The 24,728-nt window shown below is 43.7% G+C and overlaps 19 non-coding genes across 19 annotated transcripts; all 19 read left to right on the top strand.

Annotated features, from left to right (window-relative positions):
- Positions 1-281: 281 nt before the first annotated feature.
- trnas-aga (transfer RNA serine (anticodon AGA)) lies at positions 282-362 on the top strand. Its single transcript has one exon. It is a non-coding gene; the product is annotated as a tRNA-Ser (tRNA).
- A 1,584-nt stretch (positions 363-1,946) lies between these two features.
- On the top strand, positions 1,947-2,018 carry trnad-guc (transfer RNA aspartic acid (anticodon GUC)). The gene has a single exon. It is a non-coding gene; the product is annotated as a tRNA-Asp (tRNA).
- A 219-nt stretch (positions 2,019-2,237) lies between these two features.
- Positions 2,238-2,318, top strand: trnas-aga (transfer RNA serine (anticodon AGA)). Its single transcript has one exon. It is a non-coding gene; the product is annotated as a tRNA-Ser (tRNA).
- A 1,582-nt stretch (positions 2,319-3,900) lies between these two features.
- Positions 3,901-3,972, top strand: trnad-guc (transfer RNA aspartic acid (anticodon GUC)). The gene has a single exon. It is a non-coding gene; the product is annotated as a tRNA-Asp (tRNA).
- A 1,884-nt stretch (positions 3,973-5,856) lies between these two features.
- On the top strand, positions 5,857-5,928 carry trnad-guc (transfer RNA aspartic acid (anticodon GUC)). The gene has a single exon. It is a non-coding gene; the product is annotated as a tRNA-Asp (tRNA).
- A 219-nt stretch (positions 5,929-6,147) lies between these two features.
- Positions 6,148-6,228, top strand: trnas-aga (transfer RNA serine (anticodon AGA)). The gene has a single exon. It is a non-coding gene; the product is annotated as a tRNA-Ser (tRNA).
- Positions 6,229-7,810: 1,582 nt separating this feature from the next.
- On the top strand, positions 7,811-7,882 carry trnad-guc (transfer RNA aspartic acid (anticodon GUC)). Its single transcript has one exon. It is a non-coding gene; the product is annotated as a tRNA-Asp (tRNA).
- A 219-nt stretch (positions 7,883-8,101) lies between these two features.
- Positions 8,102-8,182, top strand: trnas-aga (transfer RNA serine (anticodon AGA)). Its single transcript has one exon. It is a non-coding gene; the product is annotated as a tRNA-Ser (tRNA).
- A 1,583-nt stretch (positions 8,183-9,765) lies between these two features.
- Positions 9,766-9,837, top strand: trnad-guc (transfer RNA aspartic acid (anticodon GUC)). Its single transcript has one exon. It is a non-coding gene; the product is annotated as a tRNA-Asp (tRNA).
- A 219-nt stretch (positions 9,838-10,056) lies between these two features.
- trnas-aga (transfer RNA serine (anticodon AGA)) lies at positions 10,057-10,137 on the top strand. The gene has a single exon. It is a non-coding gene; the product is annotated as a tRNA-Ser (tRNA).
- A 3,538-nt stretch (positions 10,138-13,675) lies between these two features.
- trnad-guc (transfer RNA aspartic acid (anticodon GUC)) lies at positions 13,676-13,747 on the top strand. Its single transcript has one exon. It is a non-coding gene; the product is annotated as a tRNA-Asp (tRNA).
- Positions 13,748-13,966: 219 nt separating this feature from the next.
- Positions 13,967-14,047, top strand: trnas-aga (transfer RNA serine (anticodon AGA)). Its single transcript has one exon. It is a non-coding gene; the product is annotated as a tRNA-Ser (tRNA).
- A 1,583-nt stretch (positions 14,048-15,630) lies between these two features.
- Positions 15,631-15,702, top strand: trnad-guc (transfer RNA aspartic acid (anticodon GUC)). Its single transcript has one exon. It is a non-coding gene; the product is annotated as a tRNA-Asp (tRNA).
- A 1,875-nt stretch (positions 15,703-17,577) lies between these two features.
- Positions 17,578-17,649, top strand: trnad-guc (transfer RNA aspartic acid (anticodon GUC)). The gene has a single exon. It is a non-coding gene; the product is annotated as a tRNA-Asp (tRNA).
- A 219-nt stretch (positions 17,650-17,868) lies between these two features.
- Positions 17,869-17,949, top strand: trnas-aga (transfer RNA serine (anticodon AGA)). Its single transcript has one exon. It is a non-coding gene; the product is annotated as a tRNA-Ser (tRNA).
- Positions 17,950-19,533: 1,584 nt separating this feature from the next.
- trnad-guc (transfer RNA aspartic acid (anticodon GUC)) lies at positions 19,534-19,605 on the top strand. Its single transcript has one exon. It is a non-coding gene; the product is annotated as a tRNA-Asp (tRNA).
- A 1,883-nt stretch (positions 19,606-21,488) lies between these two features.
- Positions 21,489-21,560, top strand: trnad-guc (transfer RNA aspartic acid (anticodon GUC)). The gene has a single exon. It is a non-coding gene; the product is annotated as a tRNA-Asp (tRNA).
- A 1,884-nt stretch (positions 21,561-23,444) lies between these two features.
- trnad-guc (transfer RNA aspartic acid (anticodon GUC)) lies at positions 23,445-23,516 on the top strand. The gene has a single exon. It is a non-coding gene; the product is annotated as a tRNA-Asp (tRNA).
- Positions 23,517-23,769: 253 nt separating this feature from the next.
- Positions 23,770-23,850, top strand: trnas-aga (transfer RNA serine (anticodon AGA)). The gene has a single exon. It is a non-coding gene; the product is annotated as a tRNA-Ser (tRNA).
- Positions 23,851-24,728: the final 878 nt, after the last annotated feature.

Raw genomic sequence — 24,728 nt, 5'->3', positions numbered from 1 at the left:
TATAGTGGTGAGTATCCCCGCCAGTCACGCGCGAGACCGGGGTTCAATTCCCCGCCGGGGAGGCAGTTGTTTCAAGATGTTGAATTTTACTTCTGTTTCTTGGAAGAGATGCATATTAAAAAGTTCCAGAGCAATATGGAACTGTAAAAATACAGGTGGATGAGATTGCCTCGTCCAGATTTTTAGCAAACGGTGAATTTTTCAGGATTCTTTGGCCGTCTGCTACACAGAGATGGATGACTGAGTTTTTTCTGAGTAAAGTTTAAAAAGGCAGCGACACAGTAGTCGTGGCCGAGTGGTTAAGGCGATGGACTAGAAATCCATTGGGTTATCCCGCGCAGGTTCGAATCCTGCCGACTGCGATTCTCAGCATTTTTCATTCCATTTCACAATTTAACCGGTTCTCTGCCAAACTGATCCTGAGATAGATGGAATAACGTCCCACACCTTTCAACGTTGACATTTTTTTCTCATTTTTATTAATCTGCAATATTCACGATACATCCGTTTCAAAAATCGCAATCATCAGTCAAAGTTGCGACAGCGATTCAGCCTGTCTATTCCTCGAGATGTCTGAGGCATCTGTGCATTGTCGTTGGTGCGTGCAAATTTCTGGATATGTGTGTGTGGGTCTCTGTGTCTGTCTATCTATTTATATGTCTCTGTGTATGTGCAACTGTCACTGGAAATCATCACCATGAATTTGATATGTCCTGGAACGTATAAAAACGACTTGGGGAAAATAATACGGTTGTGAACTTTTGTATCGGCTTTGGTTCAGTGGCCGCATTCTCGACTGAATCGGGAGTTTGTCTGTTCAAGTCGCACTTCTGAGACTTGAGCATATCATCTTGGCTAACACTCAAGTGCAGCACTTGGGGAATTTTGCAATGTTGAAGCTGTTGACTTTCGGATGAAATGTTAAATTGAAGCTCCGTCTGCACCCTCGGGTGAATACGAAAGTTCCCAGTGCATTATTCGAAAAAGAATAGGAGAGTTGCCCCCGTGTCAATATTACTAAAAATGTTCGTAAATGCTCACTGAAAGCCGATGTGCATGTGTTTGTATGTGGGGTTGGGGCTGAAGCCCAGATTCTCACAGAGACAGAATCCAGGTTCTCACAGGACCAGAATAGCTGAGTGGTTGAGGCGTTGGCCTTAAACCTCAATGGGTTTGTCCCGCGTGCGTTTGTCCCCCACTCCTGGTATCTCTTTAATTTAACACGGATATCCTCCCATTCTGATCAGTGAGACCGGATTTTCATCGTTTGAATCAGCAATTTTCTGTAACAATGTGACACTCTGAACCGATAATGAAATGAAATTGTGAAATGTATCTGTGTCGCTCGGTTTCTGCCTCTCTCTCTCTCTTCAGAGAGTTTTGTATGTTTGAGTCTTTGTCTCTCTCAGTCTGACTCACACTGTCTGCCCCTGTTTCTCTGTTTGTCTCTGTCTCTCAATCTGTCTCTTTCTCACGGTGCCACGTCTGTTCCAATGGGATTCTCTCAGACTCTTTGTCTGACTGGCTCTCTCTTTCCCATCATTTCGGTCTGTCCATATCTTTGCCTGTCTCTGTTAGTCCCTGCCTGTAAGCTGAGAAATATTTCCATCATTTTCTGTTTTAGTCTCTATCGCTCTCTCTCGATCTGTCTCTCTCCTTGTCACTGTCTTTATCATTGTCTTTCTCTCACTCTTTCCATCTCTCTCTTTTAATAGATCACACACACACATCTCTGTATATGTATATATTTGAGTCTTTTTCTCACTCAGTCTGTCTCTCCTTCTCAGTCTCACACTTTCTGTCTCTCGTTGTCTCTATCTCGCTGTCTGTCTCTCCCTGTTTGTCGATTTGTCTCTGTCTCTCAATGTGTCTGTCGACTTCTCCTGGTGTCCAGTTCTGTTCACAGTGACTCGATTACTGCTCTGACAGAATTGGTACACGTCAGTTCCTCGTTAGTATAGTGGTGAGTATCCCCGCCTGTCACGCGGGAGACCGGGGTTCAATTCCCCGACGAGGAGGCAGTAGTTTTAAAATGTCGAATTTTACTTCTGTTTCTTGGAAGAGATGCACATTAAAAAGTTCCAGAGTAATATGGAACTGTAAAAATACAGGTGGATGAGATTGCCTCGTCCAGACTTTTAGCAAACGGAGAATTTTTCAGGAGTCTTTGGCCGTCTGCAACACAGAGATGGATGACTGAGTTTTTTCTGAGTAAAGTTTTAAAAGGCAGCGACACAGTAGTCGTGGCCGAGTGGTTAAGGCGATGGACTAGAAATCCATTGGGTTATCCCGCGCAGGTTCGAATCCTGCCGACTACGATTCTCAGCATTTTTCATTCCATTTCACAATTTAACCGGTTCTCTGCCAAACTGATCCTGAGATGGATGGATAACGTCCCACACCTTTCAAATTTGACATTTTTTTCTCATTTTTATTAACCTGCAATATTCACGATACATCCGTTTCAAAAGTCGCAAACATCAGTCAAAGTTGCGACAGTGATTCAGCCGGTCAATTCACGAGATGTCTGAGGCATCTGTGCATTGTCGTTGGTGCGTGCAAATTTTTGGATATGTGTGTGTGGGTCTCTGTGTCTGTCTATCTATTTATATGTCTCTGTGTATGTGCAACTGTCACTGGAAATCATCACCATGAATTTGATATGTCCTGGAACGTATAAAAACGACTTGGGGAAAAATAATACGGTTGCGAACTTTTGTATCGGCTTTGGTTCAGTTGCAGCATTCTCGACTTAATCGGGAGTTTGTCTGTTCAAGTCGCACTTCTGAGACTTGAGCATATCATCTTGGCTAACACTCAAGTGCAGCACTTGGGGAATTTTGCAATGTTGAAGCTGTTGACTTTCGGATGAAATGTTAAATTGAAGCTCCGTCTGCACCCTCGGGTGAATATGAAAGTTCCCAGTGCATTATTCGAAAAAGAATAGGAGAGTTGCCCCCGTGTCAATATTACTAAAAATGTTCGTAAATGCTCACTGAAAGCCGATGTGCATGTGTTTGTATGTGGGGTTGGGGTTGAAGCCCAGATTCTCACAGAGACAGAATCCAGGTTCTCACAGGACCAGAATAACCGAGTGGTTGAGGCGTTGGCCTTAAATCTCAATGGTTTGTCCCGCGTGCGTTTGTCCCCCACTCCTGGTATCTCTTTAATTTAACACGGATATCCTCCCATTCTGATCAGTGAGACCGGATTTTCATCGGTTGAATCAGCAATTTTCTGTAACAATGTGACACTCTGAACCGATAATGAAATGAAATTGTGAAATGTATCTGTGTCGCTCGGTTTCTGCCTCTCTCTCTCTCTTCAGAGAGTTTTGTATGTTTGAATCTTTGTCTCTCTCAGTCTGACTCACTCTGTCTGTCCCTGTTTCTCTGTTTGTCTCTGTCTCTCAATCTGTCTCTTTCTCACGGTGCCACGTCTGTTCCAATGGGATTCTCTCAGACTCTTTGTCTGACTGGCTCTCTCTTTCCCATCATTTCGGTCTGTCCATGTCTTTGCCTGTCTCTGTTAGTCCCTGCCTGTAAGCTGAGAAGTATTTCCATCATTTTCTGTTTTAGTCTCTATCGCTCTCTCTCTATCTGTCTCTCTCCTTGTCACTGTCTTTATCATTGTCTTTCTCTCACTCTTTCCATCTCTCTCTTTTAATAGATCACACACACACATATCTGTATATGTATATATTTGAGTCTTTTTCTCACTCAGTCTGTCTCTCCTTCTCAGTCTCACACTTTCTGTCTCTCGTTGTCTCTATCTCGCTGTCTGTCTCTCCCTGTTTGTCGGTTTGTCTCTGTCTCTCAATGTGTCTATCGACTTCTCCTGGTGTCCAGTTCTGTTCACAGTGACTCGATTACTGCTCTGACAGAATTGGTACACGTCAGTTCCTCGTTAGTATAGTGGTGAGTATCCCCGCCTGTCACGCGGGAGACCGGGGTTCAATTCCCCGACGGGGAGGCAGTTGTTTCAAGATGTCGAATTTTACTTCTGTTTCTTGGAAGAGATGCATGTTAAAAAGTTCCAGAGTAAGATGGAACTGTAAAAATACAGGTGGATGAGATTGCCTAGTCCAGATTTTTAGCAAACGGAGAATTTTTCAGGAGTCTTTGGCCGTCTGCCACACAGAGATGGATGACTGAGTTTTTCCTGATTAAAGTTTAAAAAGGCAGCGACATAGTAGTCGTGGCCGAGTGGTTAAGGCGATGGAATAGAAATCCATTGGGTTATCCCGAGCAGGTTCGAATCCTTCCGACTACGATTCTCAGCATTTTTCATTCCATTTCACAATTTAACCGGTTCTCTGCCAAACTGATCCTGAGTTGGATGTAATAACGTCCCACACCTTTCAACTTTGACATTTTTTTCTCATTTTTATTAATCTGCAATATTCACGATACATCCGTTTCAAAAATCGCAATCATCAGTCAAAGTTGCGACAGCGATTCAGCCTGTCTATTCCTCGAGATGTCTGAGGCATCTGTGCATTGTCGTTGGTGCGTGCAAATTTCTGGATATGTGTGTGTGGGTCTCTGTGTCTGTCTATCTATTTATATGTCTCTGTGTATGTGCAACTGTCACTGGAAATCATCACCATGAATTTGATATGTCCTGGAACGTATAAAAACGACTTGGGGAAAATAATACGGTTGTGAACTTTTGTATCGGCTTTGGTTCAGTGGCCGCATTCTCGACTGAATCGGGAGTTTGTCTGTTCAAGTCGCACTTCTGAGACTTGAGCATATCATCTTGGCTAACACTCAAGTGCAGCACTTGGGGAATTTTGCAATGTTGAAGCTGTTGACTTTCGGATGAAATGTTAAATTGAAGCTCCGTCTGCACCCTCGGGTGAATACGAAAGTTCCCAGTGCATTATTCGAAAAAGAATAGGAGAGTTGCCCCCGTGTCAATATTACTAAAAATGTTCGTAAATGCTCACTGAAAGCCGATGTGCATGTGTTTGTATGTGGGGTTGGGGCTGAAGCCCAGATTCTCACAGAGACAGAATCCAGGTTCTCACAGGACCAGAATAGCCGAGTGGTTGAGGCGTTGGCCTTAAACCTCAATGGGTTTGTCCCGCGTGCGTTTGTCCCCCACTCCTGGTATCTCTTTAATTTAACACGGATATCCTCCCATTCTGATCAGTGAGACCGGATTTTCATCGTTTGAATCAGCAATTTTCTGTAACAATGTGACACTCTGAACCGATAATGAAATGAAATTGTGAAATGTATCTGTGTCGCTCGGTTTCTGCCTCTCTCTCTCTCTTCAGAGAGTTTTGTATGTTTGAGTCTTTGTCTCTCTCAGTCTGACTCACACTGTCTGCCCCTGTTTCTCTGTTTGTCTCTGTCTCTCAATCTGTCTCTTTCTCACGGTGCCACGTCTGTTCCAATGGGATTCTCTCAGACTCTTTGTCTGACTGGCTCTCTCTTTCCCATCATTTCGGTCTGTCCATATCTTTGCCTGTCTCTGTTAGTCCCTGCCTGTAAGCTGAGAAATATTTCCATCATTTTCTGTTTTAGTCTCTATCGCTCTCTCTCGATCTGTCTCTCTCCTTGTCACTGTCTTTATCATTGTCTTTCTCTCACTCTTTCCATCTCTCTCTTTTAATAGATCACACACACACATCTCTGTATATGTATATATTTGAGTCTTTTTCTCACTCAGTCTGTCTCTCCTTCTCAGTCTCACACTTTCTGTCTCTCGTTGTCTCTATCTCGCTGTCTGTCTCTCCCTGTTTGTCGATTTGTCTCTGTCTCTCAATGTGTCTGTCGAATTCTCCTGGTGTCCAGTTCTGTTCACAGTGACTCGATTACTGCTCTGACAGAATTGGTACACGTCAGTTCCTCGTTAGTATAGTGGTGAGTATCCCCGCCTGTCACGCGGGAGACCGGGGTTCAATTCCCCGACGAGGAGGCAGTAGTTTTAAAATGTCGAATTTTACTTCTGTTTCTTGGAAGAGATGCACATTAAAAAGTTCCAGAGTAATATGGAACTGTAAAAATACAGGTGGATGAGATTGCCTCGTCCAGACTTTTAGCAAACGGAGAATTTTTCAGGAGTCTTTGGCCGTCTGCAACACAGAGATGGATGACTGAGTTTTTTCTGAGTAAAGTTTTAAAAGGCAGCGACACAGTAGTCGTGGCCGAGTGGTTAAGGCGATGGACTAGAAATCCATTGGGTTATCCCGCGCAGGTTCGAATCCTGCCGACTACGATTCTCAGCATTTTTCATTCCATTTCACAATTTAACCGGTTCTCTGCCAAACTGATCCTGAGATGGATGGATAACGTCCCACACCTTTCAAATTTGACATTTTTTTCTCATTTTTATTAACCTGCAATATTCACGATACATCCGTTTCAAAAGTCGCAAACATCAGTCAAAGTTGCGACAGTGATTCAGCCGGTCAATTCACGAGATGTCTGAGGCATCTGTGCATTGTCGTTGGTGCGTGCAAATTTTTGGATATGTGTGTGTGGGTCTCTGTGTCTGTCTATCTATTTATATGTCTCTGTGTATGTGCAACTGTCACTGGAAATCATCACCATGAATTTGATATGTCCTGGAACGTATAAAAACGACTTGGGGAAAAATAATACGGTTGCGAACTTTTGTATCGGCTTTGGTTCAGTTGCAGCATTCTCGACTTAATCGGGAGTTTGTCTGTTCAAGTCGCACTTCTGAGACTTGAGCATATCATCTTGGCTAACACTCAAGTGCAGCACTTGGGGAATTTTGCAATGTTGAAGCTGTTGACTTTCGGATGAAATGTTAAATTGAAGCTCCGTCTGCACCCTCGGGTGAATATGAAAGTTCCCAGTGCATTATTCGAAAAAGAATAGGAGAGTTGCCCCCGTGTCAATATTACTAAAAATGTTCGTAAATGCTCACTGAAAGCCGATGTGCATGTGTTTGTATGTGGGGTTGGGGTTGAAGCCCAGATTCTCACAGAGACAGAATCCAGGTTCTCACAGGACCAGAATAACCGAGTGGTTGAGGCGTTGGCCTTAAAACTCAATGGTTTGTCCCGCGTGCGTTTGTCCCCCACTCCTGGTATCTCTTTAATTTAACACGGATATCCTCCCATTCTGATCAGTGAGACCGGATTTTCATCGGTTGAATCAGCAATTTTCTGTAACAATGTGACACTCTGAACCGATAATGAAATGAAATTGTGAAATGTATCTGTGTCGCTCGGTTTCTGCCTCTCTCTCTCTCTTCAGAGAGTTTTGTATGTTTGAATCTTTGTCTCTCTCAGTCTGACTCACTCTGTCTGTCCCTGTTTCTCTGTTTGTCTCTGTCTCTCAATCTGTCTCTTTCTCACGGTGCCACGTCTGTTCCAATGGGATTCTCTCAGACTCTTTGTCTGACTGGCTCTCTCTTTCCCATCATTTCGGTCTGTCCATGTCTTTGCCTGTCTCTGTTAGTCCCTGCCTGTAAGCTGAGAAGTATTTCCATCATTTTCTGTTTTAGTCTCTATCGCTCTCTCTCTATCTGTCTCTCTCCTTGTCACTGTCTTTATCATTGTCTTTCTCTCACTCTTTCCATCTCTCTCTTTTAATAGATCACACACACACATATCTGTATATGTATATATTTGAGTCTTTTTCTCACTCAGTCTGTCTCTCCTTCTCAGTCTCACACTTTCTGTCTCTCGTTGTCTCTATCTCGCTGTCTGTCTCTCCCTGTTTGTCGGTTTGTCTCTGTCTCTCAATGTGTCTATCGACTTCTCCTGGTGTCCAGTTCTGTTCACAGTGACTCGATTACTGCTCTGACAGAATTGGTACACGTCAGTTCCTCGTTAGTATAGTGGTGAGTATCCCCGCCTGTCACGCGGGAGACCGGGGTTCAATTCCCCGACGGGGAGGCAGTTGTTTCAAAACGTCGAATTTTACTTCTGTTTCTTGGAAGAGATGCATGTTAAAAAGTTCCAGAGTAATATGGAACTGTAAAAATACAGGTGGATGAGATTGCCTCGTCCAGATTTTTAGCAAACGGAGAATTTTTCAGGAGTCTTTGGCCGTCTGCAACACAGAGATGGATGACTGAGTTTTTTCTGAGTAAAGTTTAAAAAGTCAGCGACACAGTAGTCGTGGCCGAGTGGTTAAGGCGATGGACTAGAAATCCATTGGGTTATCCCGCGCAAGTTCGAATCCTGCCGACTACGATTCTCAGCATTTTTCATTCCATTTCACAATTTAACCGGTTCTCTGCCAAACTGATCCTGAGATGGATGGAATAACGTCCCACACCTTTCAACTTTGACATTTTTTTCTCATTTTTATTAATCTGCAATATTCACGATACATCCGTTTCAAAAATCGCAATCATCAGTCAAAGTTGCGAAGTGATTCAGCCTGTCTATTCCTCGAGATGTCTGAGGCATCTGTGCATTGTCGTTGGTGCGTGCAAATTTCTGGATATGTGTGTGTGGGTCTCTGTGTCTGTCTATCTATTTATATGTCTCTGTGTATGTGCAACTGTCACTGGAAATCATCACCATGAATTTGATATGTCCTGGAACTTATAAAAACGACTTGGGGAAAATAATACGGTTGTGAACTTTTGTATCGGCTTTGGTTCAGTGGCCGCATTCTCGACTGAATCGGGAGTTTGTCTGTTCAAGTCGCACTTCTGAGACTTGAGCATATCATCTTGGCTAACACTCAAGTGCAGCACTTGGGGAATTTTGCAATGTTGAAGCTGTTGACTTTCGGATGAAATGTTAAATTGAAGCTCCGTCTGCACCCTCGGGTGGATATGAAAGTTCCCAGTGCATTATTCGAAAAAGAATAGGAGAGTTGCCCCCGTGTCAATATTACTAAAAATGTTCGTAAATGCTCACTGAAAGCCGAAGTGCATGTGTTTGTATGTGGGGTTGGGGTTGAAGCCCAGATTCTCACAGAGACAGAATCCAGGTTCTCACAGGACCAGAATAGCCGAGTGGTTAAGGCGTTGGCCTTAAAACTCAATGGGGTTGTCCCGCGTGCGTTTGTCCCCCACTCCTGGTATCTCTTTAATTTAACACGGATATCCTCCCATTCTGATCAGTGAGACCGGATTTTCATCGATTGAATCAGCAATTTTCTGTAACAATGTGACACTCTGAACCGATAATGAAATGAAATTGTGAAATGTATCTGTGTCGCTCGGTTTCTGCCTCTCTCTCTCTCTCTTCAGAGATTTTTGTATGTTTGAGTCTTTGTCTCTCTCAGTCTGACTCACTCTGTCTGTCCCTGTTTCTCTGTTTGTCTCTGTCTCTCAATCTGTCTCTTTCTCACGGTGCCACGTCTGTTCCAATGGGATTCTCTCAGACTCTTTGTCTGACTGGCTCTCTCTTTCCCATCATTTCGGTCTGTCCATGTCTTTACCTGTCTCTGTTAGTCCCTGCCTGTAAGCTGAGAAGTATTTCCATCATTTTCTGTTTTAGTCTCTATCGCTCTCTCTCTATCTGTCTCTCTCCTTGTCACTGTCTTTATCATTGTCTTTCTCTCACTCTTTCCCTCTCTCTCTTAATAGATCACACACACACATCTCTGTATATGTATATATTTGAGTCTTTTTCTCACTCAGTCTTCCTCTCCTTCTCAGTCTCACACTTTCTGTCTCTCGTTGTCTCTATCTCGCTGTCTGTCTCTCCCTGTTTGTCGATTTGTCTCTGTCTCTCAATGTGTCTGTCGACTTCTCCTGGTGTCCAGTTCTGTTCACAATGACTCGATTCCTGCTCTGACAGAACTGGTACCCGTCAGTTCCTCGTTAGTATAGTGGTGAGTATCCCCGCCTGTCACGCGGGAGACCGGGGTTCAATTCCCCGACGGGGAGGCAGTTGTTTCAAGATGTCGAATTTTACTTCTGTTTCTTGGAAGAGATGCATGTTAAAAAGTTCCAGAGTAATATGGAACTGTAAAAATACAGGTGGATGAGATTGCCTCGTCCAGATTTTTAGCAAACGGAGAATTTTTCAGGAGTCTTTGGCCGTCTGCTACACAGAGATGGATGACTGAGTTTTTTCTGAGTAAAGCTTAAAAAGGCAGCGACACAGTAGTCGTGGCCGAGTGGTTAAGGCGATGAACTAGAAATCCATTGGGTTATCCCGCGCAGGTTCGAATCCTGCCGACTACGATTCTCGGCATTTTTCATTCCATTTCACAATTTAACCGGTTCTCTGCCAAACTGATCCTGAGATGGATGGAATAACGTCCCACACCTTTCAACTTTGACATTTTTTTCTCATTTTTATTAATCTGCAATATTCACGAAACATCCGTTTCAAAAATCGCAATCATCAGTCAAAGTTGCGACAGTGATTCAGCCTGTCTATTCCTCGAGATGTCTGAGGCATCTGTGCATTGTCGTTGGTGCGTGCAAATTTCTGGATATGTGTGTGTGGGTCTCTGTGTCTGTCTATCTATTTATATGTCTCTGTGTATGTGCAAATGTCACTGGAAATCATCACCATGAATTTGATATGTCCTGGAACTTATAAAAACGACTTGGGGAAAATAATACGGTTGTGAACTTTTGTATCGGCTTTGGTTCAGTGGCCGCATTCTCGACTGAATCGGGAGTTTGTCTGTTCAAGTCGCACTTCTGAGACTTGAGCATATCATCTTGGCTAACACTCAAGTGCAGCACTTGGGGAATTTTGCAATGTTGAAGCTGTTGACTTTCGGATGAAATGTTAAATTGAAGCTCCGTCTGCACCCTCGGGTGGATATGAAAGTTCCCAGTGCATTATTCGAAAAAGAATAGGAGAGTTGCCCCCGTGTCAATATTACTAAAAATGTTCGTAAATGCTCACTGAAAGCCGATGTGCATGTGTTTGTATGTGGGGTTGGGGTTGAAGCCCAGATTCTCACAGAGACAGAATCCAGGTTCTCACAGGACCAGAATAGCCGAGTGGTTAAGGCGTTGGCCTTAAAACTCAATGGGGTTGTCCCGCGTGCGTTTGTCCCCCACTCCTGGTATCTCTTTAACTTAACACGGATATCCTCCCATTCTGATCAGTGAGACCGGATTTTCATCGGTTGAATCAGCAATTTTCTGTAACAATGTGACACTCTGAACCGATAATGAAATGAAATTGTGAAATGTATCTGTGTCGCTCGGTTTCTGCCTCTCTCTCTCTCTCTTCAGAGAGTTTTGTATGTTTGAGTCTTTGTCTCTCTCAGTCTGACTCACTCTGTCTGTCCCTGTTTCTCTGTTTGTCTCTGTCTCTCAATCTGTCTCTTTCTCACGGTGCCACGTCTGTTCCAATGGGATTCTCTCAGACTCTTTGTCTGACTGGCTCTCTCTTTCCCATCATTTCGGTCTGTCCATGTCTTTGCCTGTCTCTGTTAGTCCCTGCCTGTTAGCTGAGAAGTATTTCCATCATTTTCTGTTTTAGTCTCTATCGCTCTCTCTCTATCTGTCTCTCTCCTTGTCACTGTCTTTATCGTTGTCTTTCTCTCACTCTTTCCCTCTCTCTCTTAATAGATCACACACACACATCTCTGTATATGTATATATTTGAATCTTTTTCTCACTCAGTCTTCCTCTCCTTCTCAGTCTCACACTTTCTGTCTCTCTTGTCTCTATCTCGCTGTCTGTCTCTCCCTGTTTGTCGATTTGTCTCTGTCTCTTAATGTGTCTGTCGACTTCTCCTGGTGTCCAGTTCTGTTCACAATGACTCGATTCCTGCTCTGACAGAACTGGTACCCGTCAGTTCCTCGTTAGTATAGTGGTGCGTATCCCCGTCTGTCACGCGGGAGACCGGGGTTCAATTCCCCGACGGGGAGGCAGTTGTTTCAAAACGTCGAATTTTACTTCTGTTTCTTGGAAGAGATGCATGTTAAAAAGTTCCAGAGTAATATGGAACTGTAAAAATACAGGTGGATGAGATTGCCTCGTCCAGATTTTTAGCAAACGGAGAATTTTTCAGGAGTCTTTGGCCGTCTGCAACACAGAGATGGATGACTGAGTTTTTTCTGAGTAAAGTTTAAAAAGTCAGCGACACAGTAGTCGTGGCCGAGTGGTTAAGGCGATGGAATAGAAATCCATTGGGCTATCCCGCGCAAGTTCGAATCCTGCCGACTACGATTCTCAGCATTTTTCATTCCATTTCACAATTTAACCGGTTCTCTGCCAAACTGATCCTGAGATGGATGGAATAACGTCCCACACCTTTCAACTTTGACATTTTTTTCTCATTTTTATTAATCTGCAATATTCACGATACATCCGTTTCAAAAATCGCAATCATCAGTCAAAGTTGCGAAGTGATTCAGCCTGTCTATTCCTCGAGATGGCTGAGGCATCTGTGCATTGTTGTTGGTGCGTGCAAATTTCTGGATATGTGTGTGTGGGTCTCTGTGTCTGTCTATCTATTTATATGTCTCTGTGTATGTGCAACTGTCACTGGAAATCATCACCATGAATTTGATATGTCCTGGAACTTATAAAAACGACTTGGGTAAAATAATATGGTTGTGAACTTTTGTATCGGCTTTGGTTCAGTGGCCGCATTCTCGACTGAATCGGGAGTTTGTCTGTTCAAGTCGCACTTCTGAGACTTGAGCATATCATCTTGGCTAACACTCAAGTGCAGCACTTGGGGAATTTTGCAATGTTGAAGCTGTTGACTTTCGGATGAAATGTTAAATTGAAGCTCCGTCTGCACCCTCGGGTGGATATGAAAGTTCCCAGTGCATTATTCGAAAAAGAATAGGAGAGTTGCCCCCGTGTCAATATTACTAAAAATGTTCGTAAATGCTCACTGAAAGCCAATGTGCATGTGTTTGTATGTGGGGTTGGGGTTGAAGCCCAGATTCTCACAGAGACAGAATCCAGGTTCTCACAGGACCAGAATAGCCGAGTGGTTAAGGCGTTGGCCTTAAAACTCAATGGGTTTGTCCCGCGTGCGTTTGTCCCCCACTCCTGGTATCTCTTTAATTTAACACGGATATCCTCCCATTCTGATCAGTGAGACCGGATTTTCATCGGTTGAATCAGCAATTTTCTGTAACAATGTGACACTCTGAACCGATAATGAAATGAAATTGTGAAATATATCTGTGTCGCTCGGTTTCTGCCTCTCTCTCTCTCTCTTCAGAGAGTTTTGTATGTTTGAGTCTTTGTCTCTCTCAGTCTGACTCACTCTGTCTGTCCCTGTTTCTCTGTTTGTCTCTGTCTCTCAATCTGTCTCTTTCTCACGGTGCCACGTCTGTTCCAATGGGATTCTCTCAGACTCTTTGTCTGACTGGCTCTCTCTTTCCCATCATTTCGGTCTGTCCATGTCTTTGCCTGTCTCTGTTAGTCCCTGCCTGTAAGCTGAGAAGTATTTCCATTATTTTCTGTTTTAGTCTCTATCGCTCTCTCTCTATCTGTCTCTCTCCTTGTCACTGTCTTTATCGTTGTCTTTCTCTCACTCTTTCCCTCTCTCTCTGAATAGATCACTCACACACATCTCTGTATATGTATATATTTGAGTCTTTTTCTCACTCAGTCTTCCTCTCCTTCTCAGTCTCACACTTTCTGTCTCTCGTTGTCTCTATCTCGCTGTCTGTCTCTCCCTGTTTGTCGGTTTGTCTCTGTCTCTCAATGTGTCTATCGACTTCTCCTAGTGTCCAGTTCTGTTCACAGTGACTCGAGTACTGCTCTGACAGAATTGGTACCCGTCAGTTCCTCGTTAGTATAGTGGTGAGTATCCCTGCCTGTCACGCGGGAGACCGGGGTTCAATTCCCCGACGGGGAGGCAGTTGTTTCAAGATGTCGAATTTTACTTCTGTTTCTTGGAAGAGATGCATGTTAAAAAGTTCCAGAGTAATATGGAACTGTAAAAATACAGGTGGATGAGATTGCCTCGTCCAGATTTTTAGCAAACGGAGAATTTTTCAGGAGTCTTTGGCCGTCTGCTACACAGAGATGGATGACTGAGTTTTTTCTGAGTAAAGTTTAAAAAGGCAGCGACACATTAGTCGTGGCCGAGTGGTTAAGGCGATGGACTAGAAATCCATTGGGTTATCCCGCGCAGGTTCGAATCCTGCCGACTACGATTCTCAGCATTTTTCATTCCATTTCACAATTTAACCGGTTCTCTGCCAAACTGATCCTGAGATGGATGGAATAACGTCCCACACCTTTCAACTTTGACATTTTTTTCTCATTTTTATTAATCTGCAATATTCAGGATACATCCGTTTCAAAAATCGCAATCATCAGTCAAAGTTGCGACAGTGATTCAGCCTGTCCAATCCTCGAGATATCTGAGGCATCTGTGCATTGTCGTTGGTGCGTGCAAATTTCTGGATATGTGTGTGTGGGTCTCTGTGTCTGTCTATCTATTTATATGTCTCTGTGTATGTGCAACTGTCACTGGAAATCATCACCATGAATTTGATATGTCCTGGAACTTATAAAAACGACTTGGGGAAAATAATACGGTTGTGAACTTTTGTATCGGCTTTGGTTCAGTGGCCGCATTCTCGACTGAATCGGGAGTTTGTCTGTTCAAGTCGCACTTCTGAGACTTGAGCATATCATCTTGGCTAACACTCAAGTGCAGCACTTGGGGAATTTTGCAATGTTGAAGCTGTTGACTTTCGGATGAAATGTTAAATTGAAGCTCCGTCTGCACCCTCGGGTGGATATGAAAGTTCCCAGTGCATTATTCGAAAAAGAATAGGAGAGTTGCCCCCGTGTCAATATTACTAAAAATGTTCGTAAATGCTCACTGAAAGCCGATGTGCATGTGTTTGTATGTGGGGTTGGGGTTGAACCCAGATTCTCACAGAGACAGAATCCAGGTTCTCACAGGACCAGAATAGCCGAGTGGTTAAGGCGTTGGCCTTAAAACCCAATGGGTTTGTCCCGCGTGCGTTTGTCCCCCACTCCTGGTATCTCTTTAATTTAACACGGATATCCTCCCATTCTGATCAGTGAGACCGGATTTTCATCGGTTGAATCAGCAATTTTCTGTAACAATGTGACACTCTGAACCGATAATGAAATGAAATTGTGAAATGTATCTGTGTCGCTCGGTTTCTGCCTCTCTCTCTCTCTTCAGAGAGTTTTGTATGTTTGAATCTTTGTCTCTCTCAGTCTGACTCACTCTGTCTGTCCCTGTTTCTCTGTTTGTCTCTGTCTCTCAATCTGTCTCTTTCTCACGGTGCCACGTCTGTTCCAATGGGATTCTCTCAGACTCTTTGTCTGACTGGCTCTCTCTTTCCCATCATTTCGGTCTGTCCATGTCTTTGCCTGTCTCTGTTAGTCCCTGCCTGTAAGCTGAGAAGTATTTCCATCATTTTCTGTTTTAGTCTCTATCGCTCTCTCTCTATCTGTCTCTCTCCTTGTCACTGTCTTTATCATTGTCTTTCTCTCACTCTTTCCATCTCTCTCTTTTAATAGATCACACACACACATATCTGTATATGTATATATTTGAGTCTTTTTCTCAATCAGTCTGTCTCTCCTTCTCAGTCTCACACTTTCTGTCTCTCGTTGTCTCTATCTCGCTGTCTGTCTCTCCCTGTTTGTCGGTTTGTCTCTGTCTCTCAATGTGTCTATCGACTTCTCCTGGTGTCCAGTTCTGTTCACAGTGACTCGATTACTGCTCTGACAGAATTGGTACACGTCAGTTCCTCGTTAGTATAGTGGTGAGTATCCCCGCCTGTCACGCGGGAGACCGGAGTTCAATTCCCCGACGGGGAGGCAGTTGTTTCAAGATGTCGAATTTTACTTCTGTTTCTTGGAAGAGATGCATGTTAAAAAGTTCCAGAGTAAGATGGAACTGTAAAAATACAGGTGGATGAGATTGCCTAGTCCAGATTTTTAGCAAACGGAGAATTTTTCAGGAGTCTTTGGCCGTCTGCCACACAGAGATGGATGACTGAGTTTTTTCTGAGTAAAGTTTAAAAAGGCAGCGACATAGTAGTCGTGGCCGAGTGGTTAAGGCGATGGAATAGATATCCATTGGGTTATCCCGAGCAGGTTCGAATCCTTCCGACTACGATTCTCAGCATTTTTCATTCCATTTCACAATTTAACCGGTTCTCTGCCAAACTGATCCTGAGATGGATGGAATAACGTCCCACACCTTTCAACTTTGACATTTTTTTCTCATTTTTATTAATCTGCAATATTCACGATACATCCGTTTCAAAAATCGCAATCATCAGTCAAAGTTGCCACAGTGATTCAGCCTGTCTATTCCTCGAGATGTCTGAGGCATCTGTGCATGCCCGTTGGTGCGTGCAAATTTCTGGATATGTGTGTGTGGGTCTCTGTGTCTGTCTATCTATTTATATGTCTCTGTGTATGTGCAACTGTCACTGGAAATCATCACCATGAATTTGATATGTCCAGGAACTTATAAAAACGACTTGGGGAAAATAATACGGTTGTGAACTTTTGTATCGGCTTTGGTTCATTGGCCGCATTCTCGACTGAATCGGGAGTTTGTCTGTTCAAGTCGCACTTCTGAGACTTGAGCATATCATCTTGGCTAACACTCAAGTGCAGCACTTGGGGAATTTTGCAATGTTGAAGCTGTTGTCTATCGGATGAAATGTTAAATTGAAGCTCCGTCTGCACCCTCGGGTGGATATGAAAGTTCCCATTGCATTATTCGAAAAAGAACAGGAGAGTTGCCCCCGTGTCAATATTACTAAAAATGTTCGTAAATGCTCACTGAAAGTCGATGTGCATCTGTTTGTATGTGGGGTTGGGGTTGAAGCCCAGATTCTCACAGAGACAGAATCCAGGTTCTCACAGGACCAGAATAGCCGAGTGGTTAAGGCGTTGGCCTTAAAACTCAATGGGTTTGTCCCGCGTGCGTTTGTCCCCCACTCCTGGTATCGCTTTAATTTAACACGGATATCCTCCCATTCTGATCAGTGAGACCGGATTTTCATCGGTTGAATCAGCAATTTTCTGTAACAATGTGACACTCTGAACCGATAATGAAATGAAATTGTGAAATGTATCTGTGTCGCTCGGTTTCTGCCTCTCTCTTCAGAGAGTTTTGTATGTTTGAGTCTTTGTCTCTCTCAGTCTGACTCACTCTGTCTGTCCCTGTTTCTCTGTTTGTCTCTGTCTCTCAATCTGTCTCTTTCTCACGGTGCCACGTCTGTTCCAATGGGATTCTCTCAGACTTTTGTCTGACTGGCTCTCTCTTTCCCATCATTTCGGTCTGTCCATGTCTTTGCCTGTCTCTGTTAGTCCCTGCCTGTAAGCTGAGAAGTATTTCCATCATTTTCTGTTTTAGTCTCTATCGCTCTCTCTCTATCTGTCTCTCTCCTTGTCACTGTCTTTATCGTTGTCTTTCTCTCACTCTTTCCCTCTCTCTCTGAATAGATCACTCACACACATCTCTGTATATGTATTTATTTGAGTCTTTTTCTCACTCAGTCTTCCTCTCCTTCTCAGTCTCACACTTTCTGTCTCTCGTTGTCTCTATCTCGCTGTCTGTCACTCCCCTTTTGTAGGTTTGTCTCTGTCTCTCAATGTGTCTATCGACTTCTCCTGGTGTCCAGTTCTGTTCACAGTGACTCGATTACTGCTCTGACAGAATTGATGCACGTCAGTTCCTCGTTAGTATAGTGGTGAGTATCCCCGCCTGTCACGCGGGAGACCGGGGTTCAATTCCCCGACGGGGAGGCAGTTGTTTCAAAATGTCGAATTTTACTTCTGTTTCTTGGAAGAGATGCATGTTAAAAAGTTCCAGAGTAATATGGAACTGTAAAAATACAGGTGGATGAGATTGCCTCGTCCAGATTTTTAGCAAACGGAGAATTTTTCAGGAGTCTTTGGCCGTCTGCAACACAGAGATGGATGACTGAGTTTTTTCTGAGTAAAGTTTAAAAAGGCAGCCACACAGTAGTCGTGGCCGAGTGGTTAAGGCCATGGACTAGAAATCCATTGGGTTATCCCGCGCAGGTTCGAATCCTGCCGACTACGATTCTCAGCATTTTTCATTCCATTTCACAATTTAACCGGTTCTCTGCCAAACTGATCCTGAGATGGATGGAATAACGTCCCACACCTTTCAACTTTGACATTTTTTTCTCATTTTTATTAATCTGCAATATTCACGATACATCCGTTTCAAAAATCGCAATCATCAGTCAAAGTTGCGACAGTGATTCAGCCTGTCTATTCCTCGAGATGTCTGAGGCATCTGTGCATTGTCGTTGGTGCGTGCAAATTTCTGGATATGTGTGTGTGGGTCTCTGTGTCTGTCTATCTATTTATATGTCTCTGTGTATGTGCAACTGTCACTGGAAATCATCACCATGAATTTGATATGTCCTGGAACTTATAAAAACGACTTGGGGAAAATAATACGGTTGTGAACTTTTGTATCGGCTTTGGTTCAGTGGCCGCATTCTCGACTGAATCGGGAGTTTGTCTGTTCAAGTCGCACTTCTGAGACTTGAGCATATCATCTTGGCTAACACTCAAGTGCAGCACTTGCGGAATTTTGCAATGTTGAAGCTGTTGACTTTCGGATGAAATGTTAAATTGAAGCTCCGTCTGCACCCTCGGGTGGATATGAAAGTTCCCAGTGCATTATTCGAAAAAGAATAGGAGAGTTGCCCCCGTGTCAATATTACTAAAAATGTTCGTAAATGCTCACTGAAAGCCGATGTGCATGTGTTTGTATGTGGGGTTGGGGTTGAAGCCCAGATTCTCACAGAGACAGAATCCAGGTTCTCACAGGACCAGAATAGCCGAGTGGTTAAGGCGTTGGCCTTAAAACTCAATGGGTTTGTCCCGCGTGCGTTTGTCCCCCACTCCTGGTATCTCTTTAATTTAACACGGATATCCTCCCATTCTGATCAGTGAGACCGGATTTTCATCGGTTGAATCAGCAATTTTCTGTAACAATGTGACACTCTGCACCGATAATGAAATGAAATAGTGAAATGTATCTGTGTCGCTCGGTTTCTGCCTCTCTCTCTCTCTCTTCAGAGAGTTTTGTATGTTTGAGTCTTTGTCTCTCTCAGGCTGACTCACTCTGTCTGTCCCTGTTTCTCTGTTTGTCTCTGTCTCTCAATCTGTCTCTTTCTCACGGTGCCACGTCTGTTCCAATGGGATTCTCTCAGACTCTTTGTGTGACTGGCTCTCTCTTTCCCATCATTTCGGTCTGTCCATGTCTTTGCCTGTCTCTGTTAGTCCCTGCCTGTAAGCTGAGAAGTATTTCCATCATTTTCTGTTTTAGTCTCTATCGCTCTCTCTCTATCTGTCTCTCTCCTTGTCACTGTCTTTATCATTGTCTTTCTCTCACTCTTTCCCTCTCTCTCTGAATAGATCACACACACACATCTCTGTATATGTATATATTTGAGTCTTTTTCTCACTCAGTCTGCCTCTCCTTCACAGTCTCACACTTTCTGTCTCTCGTTGTCTCTATCTCGCTGTCTGTCTCTCCCTGTTTGTCGATTTGTCTCTGTCTCTCAATGTGTCTATCGACTTCTCCTGGTGTCCAGTTCTGTTCATTGTGACTCCATTACTGCTCTGACAGAACTGGTACACGTCAGTTCCTCGTTAGTATAGTGGTGAGTATCCCCGCCTGTCACGCGGGAGACCGGGGTTCAATTCCCCGATGGGGAGGCAGTTGTTTCAAAATGTCGAATTTTACTTCTGTTTCTTGGAAGAGATGCATGTTAAAAAGATCCAGAGCAATATGGAACTGTAAAAATACAGGTGGATGAGATTGCCTAGTCCAGATTTTTAGCAAACGGAGAATTTTTCAGGAGTCTTTGGCCGTCTGCAACACAGAGATGGATGACTGAGTTTTTTCTGAGTAAAGTTTAAAAAGGCAGCGACGCAGTAGTCGTGGCCGAGTGGTTAAGGCGATGGACTAGAAATCCATTGGGTTATCCCGCGCAGGTCGAATCCTGCCGACGACGATTCTCAGCATTTTTCATTCCATTTCACAATTTAACCGGTTCTCTGCCAAACTGATCCTGAGAAGGATGGAATAACGTCCCACACCTTTCAACTTTGACATTTTTTTCTCATTTTTATTAATCTGCAATATTCACGATACATCCGTTTCAAAAATCGCAATCATCAGTCAAAGTTGCCACAGTGATTCAGCCTGTCTATTCCTCGAGATGTCTGAGGCATCTGTGCATGCCCGTTGGTGCGTGCAAATTTCTGGATATGTGTGTGTGGGTTTCTGTGTCTGTCTATCTATTTATATGTCTCTGTGTATGTGCAACTGTCACTGGAAATCATCACCATGAATTTGATTTGTCCTGGAACTTATAAAAACGACTTGGGGAAAATAATACGGTTGTGAACTTTTGTATCGGCTTTGGTTCAGTGGCCGCATTCTCGACTGAATCGGGAGTTTGTCTGTTCAAGTCGCACTTCTGAGACTTGAGCATATCATCTTGGCTAACAGTCAAGTGCAGCACTTGGGGAATTTTGCAATGTTGAAGCTGTTGACTATCGGATGAAATGTTAAATTGAAGCTCCGTCTGCACCCTCGGGTGGATATGAAAGATCACAGTGCATTATTCGAAAAAGAACAGGAGAGTTGCCCCCGTGTCAATATTACTAAAAATGTTCGTAAATGCTCACTGAAAGTCGATGTGCATGTGTTTGTATGTGGGGTTGGGGTTGAAGCCCAGATTCTCACAGAGACAGAATCCAGGTTCTCACAGGACCAGAATAGCCGAGTGGTTAAGGCGTTGGCCTTAAAACTCAATGGGTTTGTCCCGCGTGCGTTTGTCCCCCACTCCTGGTATCTCTTTAATTTAACACGGATATCCTCCCATTCTGATCAGTGAGACCGGATTTTCATCGGTTGAATCAGCAATTTTCTGTAACAATGTGACACTCTGAACCGATAATGAAATGAAATTGTGAAATGTATCTGTGTCGCTCGGTTTCTGCCTCTCTCTCTCTCTCTTCAGAGAGTTTTGTATGTTTGAGTCTTTGTCTCTCTCAGTCTGACTCACTCTGCCTGTCCCTGTTTCTCTGTTTGTCTCTGTCTCTCAATCTGTCTCTTTCTCACGGTGCCACGTCTGTTCCAATGGGATTCTCTCAGACTCTTTGTCTGACTGGCTCTCTCTTTCCCATCATTTCGGTCTGTCCATGTCTTTGCCTGTCTCTGTTAGTCCCTGCCTGTAAGCTGAGAAGTATTTCCATCATTTTCTGTTTTAGTCTCTATCGCTCTCTCTCTATCTGTCTCTCTCCTTGTCACTGTCTTTATCATTGTCTTTCTCTCACTCTTTCCCTCTCTCTCTTAATAGATCACACACACACATCTCTGTATATGTATATATTTGAGTCTTTTTCTCACTCAGTCTGCCTCTCCTTCTCAGTCTCACACTTTCTGTCTCTCGTTGTCTCTATCTCGCTGTCTGTCTCTCCCTGTTTGTCGATTTGTCTCTGTCTCTCAATGTGTCTGTCGACTTCTCCTGGTGTCCAGTTCTGTTCACAATAACTCGATTCCTGCTCTGACAGAACTGGTACCCGTCAGTTCCTCGTTAGTATAGTGGTGAGTATCCCCGCCTGTCACGCGGGAGACCGGGGTTCAATTCCCCGACGGGGAGGCAGTTGTTTCAAGATGTCGAATTTTACTTCTGTTTCTTGGAAGAGATGCATGTTAAAAAGTTCCAGAGTAAGATGGAACTGTAAAAATACAGGTGGATGAGATTGCCTAGTCCAGATTTTTAGCAAACGGAGAATTTTTCAGGAGTCTTTGGCCGTCTGCCACACAGAGATGGATGACTGAGTTTTTTCTGAGTAAAGTTTAAAAAGGCAGCGACATAGTAGTCGTGGCCGAGTGGTTAAGGCGATGGAATAGAAATCCATTGGGTTATCCCGAGCAGGTTCGAATCCTTCCGACTACGATTCTCAGCATTTTTCATTCCATTTCACAATTTAACCGGTTCTCTGCCAAACTGATCCTGAGATGGATGGAATAACGTCCCACACCTTTCAACTTTGACATTTTTTTCTCATTTTTATTAATCTGCAATATTCACGATACATCCGTTTCAAAAATCGCAATCATCAGTCAAAGTTGCCACAGTGATTCAGCCTGTCTATTCCTCGAGATGTCTGAGGCATCTGTGCATGCCCGTTGGTGCGTGCAAATTTCTGGATATGTGTGTGTGGGTCTCTGTGTCTGTCTATCTATTTATATGTCTCTGTGTATGTGCAACTGTCACTGGAAATCATCACCATGAATTTGATATGTCCAGGAACTTATAAAAACGACTTGGGGAAAATAATACGGTTGTGAACTTTTGTATCGGCTTTGGTTCATTGGCCGCATTCTCGACTGAATCGGGAGTTTGTCTGTTCAAGTCGCACTTCTGAGACTTGAGCATATCATCTTGGCTAACACTCAAGTGCAGCACTTGGGGAATTTTGCAATGTTGAAGCTGTTGTCTATCGGATGAAATGTTAAATTGAAGCTCCGTCTGCACCCTCGGGTGGATATGAAAGTTCCCATTGCATTATTCGAAAAAGAACAGGAGAGTTGCCCCCGTGTCAATATTACTAAAAATGTTCGTAAATGCTCACTGAAAGTCGATGTGCATCTGTTTGTATGTGGGGTTGGGGTTGAAGCCCAGATTCTCACAGAGACAGAATCCAGGTTCTCACAGGACCAGAATAGCCGAGTGGTTAAGGCGTTGGCCTTAAAACTCAATGGGTTTGTCCCGCGTGCGTTTGTCCCCCACTCCTGGTATCGCTTTAATTTAACACGGATATCCTCCCATTCTGATCAGTGAGACCGGATTTTCATCGGTTGAATCAGCAATTTTCTGTAACAATGTGACACTCTGAACCGATAATGAAATGAAATTGTGAAATGTATCTGTGTCGCTCGGTTTCTGCCTCTCTCTCTCTCTCTTCAGAGAGTTTTGTATGTTTGAATCTTTGTCTCTCTCAGTCTGACTCACTCTGTCTGTCCCTGTTTCTCTGTTTGTCTCTGTCTCTCAATCTGTCTCTTTCTCACGGTGCCACGTCTGTTCCAATGGGATTCTCTCAGACTCTTTGTCTGACTGGCTCTCTCTTTCCCATCATTTCGGTCTGTCCATGTCTTTGCCTGTCTCTGTTAGTCTCTGCCTGTAAGCTGAGAAGTATTTCCATCATTTTCTGTTTTAGTCTATATCGCTCTCTCTCTATCTGTCTCTCTCCTTGTCACTGTCTTTATCGTTGTCTTTCTCTCACTCTTTCCCTCTCTCTCTGAATAGATCACTCACACACATCTCTGTATATGTATATATTTGAGTCTTTTTCTCACTCAGTCTTCCTCTCCTTCTCAGTCTCACACTTTCTGTCTCTCGTTGTCCCTATCTCGCTGTCTGTCTCTCCCTGTTTGTCGGTTTGTCTCTGTCTCTCAATGTGTCTATCGACTTCTCCTGGTGTCCAGTTCTGTTCACAGTGACTCGATTACTGCTCTGACAGAATTGGTACACGTCAGTTCCTCGTTAGTATAGTGGTGAGTATCCCCGCCTGTCACGCGGGAGACCGGGGTACAATTCCCCGACGGGGAGGCAGTTGTTTCTAAATGTCGAATTTTACTTCTGTTTCTTGGAAGAGATGCATGTTAAAAAGTTCCAGAGTAATATGGAACTGTAAAAATACAGGTGGATGAGATTGCCTCGTCCAGATTTTTAGCAAACGGAGAATTTTTCAGGAGTCTTTGGCCGTCTGCAACACAGAGATGGATGACTGAGTAAGCCGTCTGCAACACAGAGATGGATGACTGAGTTTTTTCTGAGTCAAGTTTAAAAAGGAAGCGACACAGTAGTCGTGGCAGAGTGGTTAAGGCGATGGACTAGAAATCCATTTGGTTTTCCCGCGCAGGTTCGAATCCTGCCGACTACGATTCTCAGCATTTTTCATTCCATTTCACAATTTAACCGGTTCTCTGCCAAACTGATCCTGAGATGGATGGAATAACGTCCCACACCTTTCAACACTGACATTTTTTTCTCATTTTTACTAATCTGCAATATTCACGATACATCCGCTTCAAAAATCGCAAACATCAGTCAAAGTTGCGACAGTGATTCAGCCTGTCTATCCCTCGAGATGACGAAGGCATCTGTGCATGCCCGTTGGTGCGTGCAAATTTTTGGTTATGTGTGTGCGTGTCTCTGTGTCTGTCTATCTCTATATATGTCTCTGTGTATGTGCAACTGTCTGTGGAAATCATCACCATGAATTTGGTATGTCGTGGAACTTATAAAAAAGACTTGGGGGAAATAATAAGGTTGTGAACTTTTGTATCGGCTTTGGTTCAGTGGCAGCATTCTCGACTGAATCGGGAGTTTGTGTGTTCAAGTCACACTTCTGAGACTTGAGCATTATCATCTTGGCTAACACTCAAGTGCAGCTCTTGGGGAATTTTGCAATGTTGAAGCTGTTGACTTTCGGATGAAATGTTAAATTGAAGCTCCGTCTGCACCCTCGGGTGGATATGAAAGTTCCAGTACATTACTCGAAAAAGAATAGGAGAGTTGCTCCCGTCTCAATATTACTAAAAATGTTCGTAAATGCTCACTGAAAGCCGATGTGCATGTGTTTGTATGTGAGGTTGGGGTTGAAGCCCAGATTCTCACAGAGACAGAATGCAGGTTCTCACAGGACCAGGATAGCCGAGTGGTTGAGGCGTTGGCCTTAAATTTTAATGTTTTTTTCCCGCGTGGGTTCGTACCCCACTCCTGGTATCTCTTTAATTGAACACGGATTTCCTCCCATTC

The sequence above is a fragment of the Pristiophorus japonicus genome, chromosome 23 (genome assembly GCF_044704955.1).
Source record: "Pristiophorus japonicus isolate sPriJap1 chromosome 23, sPriJap1.hap1, whole genome shotgun sequence".
NCBI classification, from domain to species: Eukaryota; Metazoa; Chordata; class Chondrichthyes; family Pristiophoridae; genus Pristiophorus; species Pristiophorus japonicus.
Note: the sequence above shows the minus strand (reverse complement) of the source record. Positions and strands in the feature narration are given on the sequence as shown.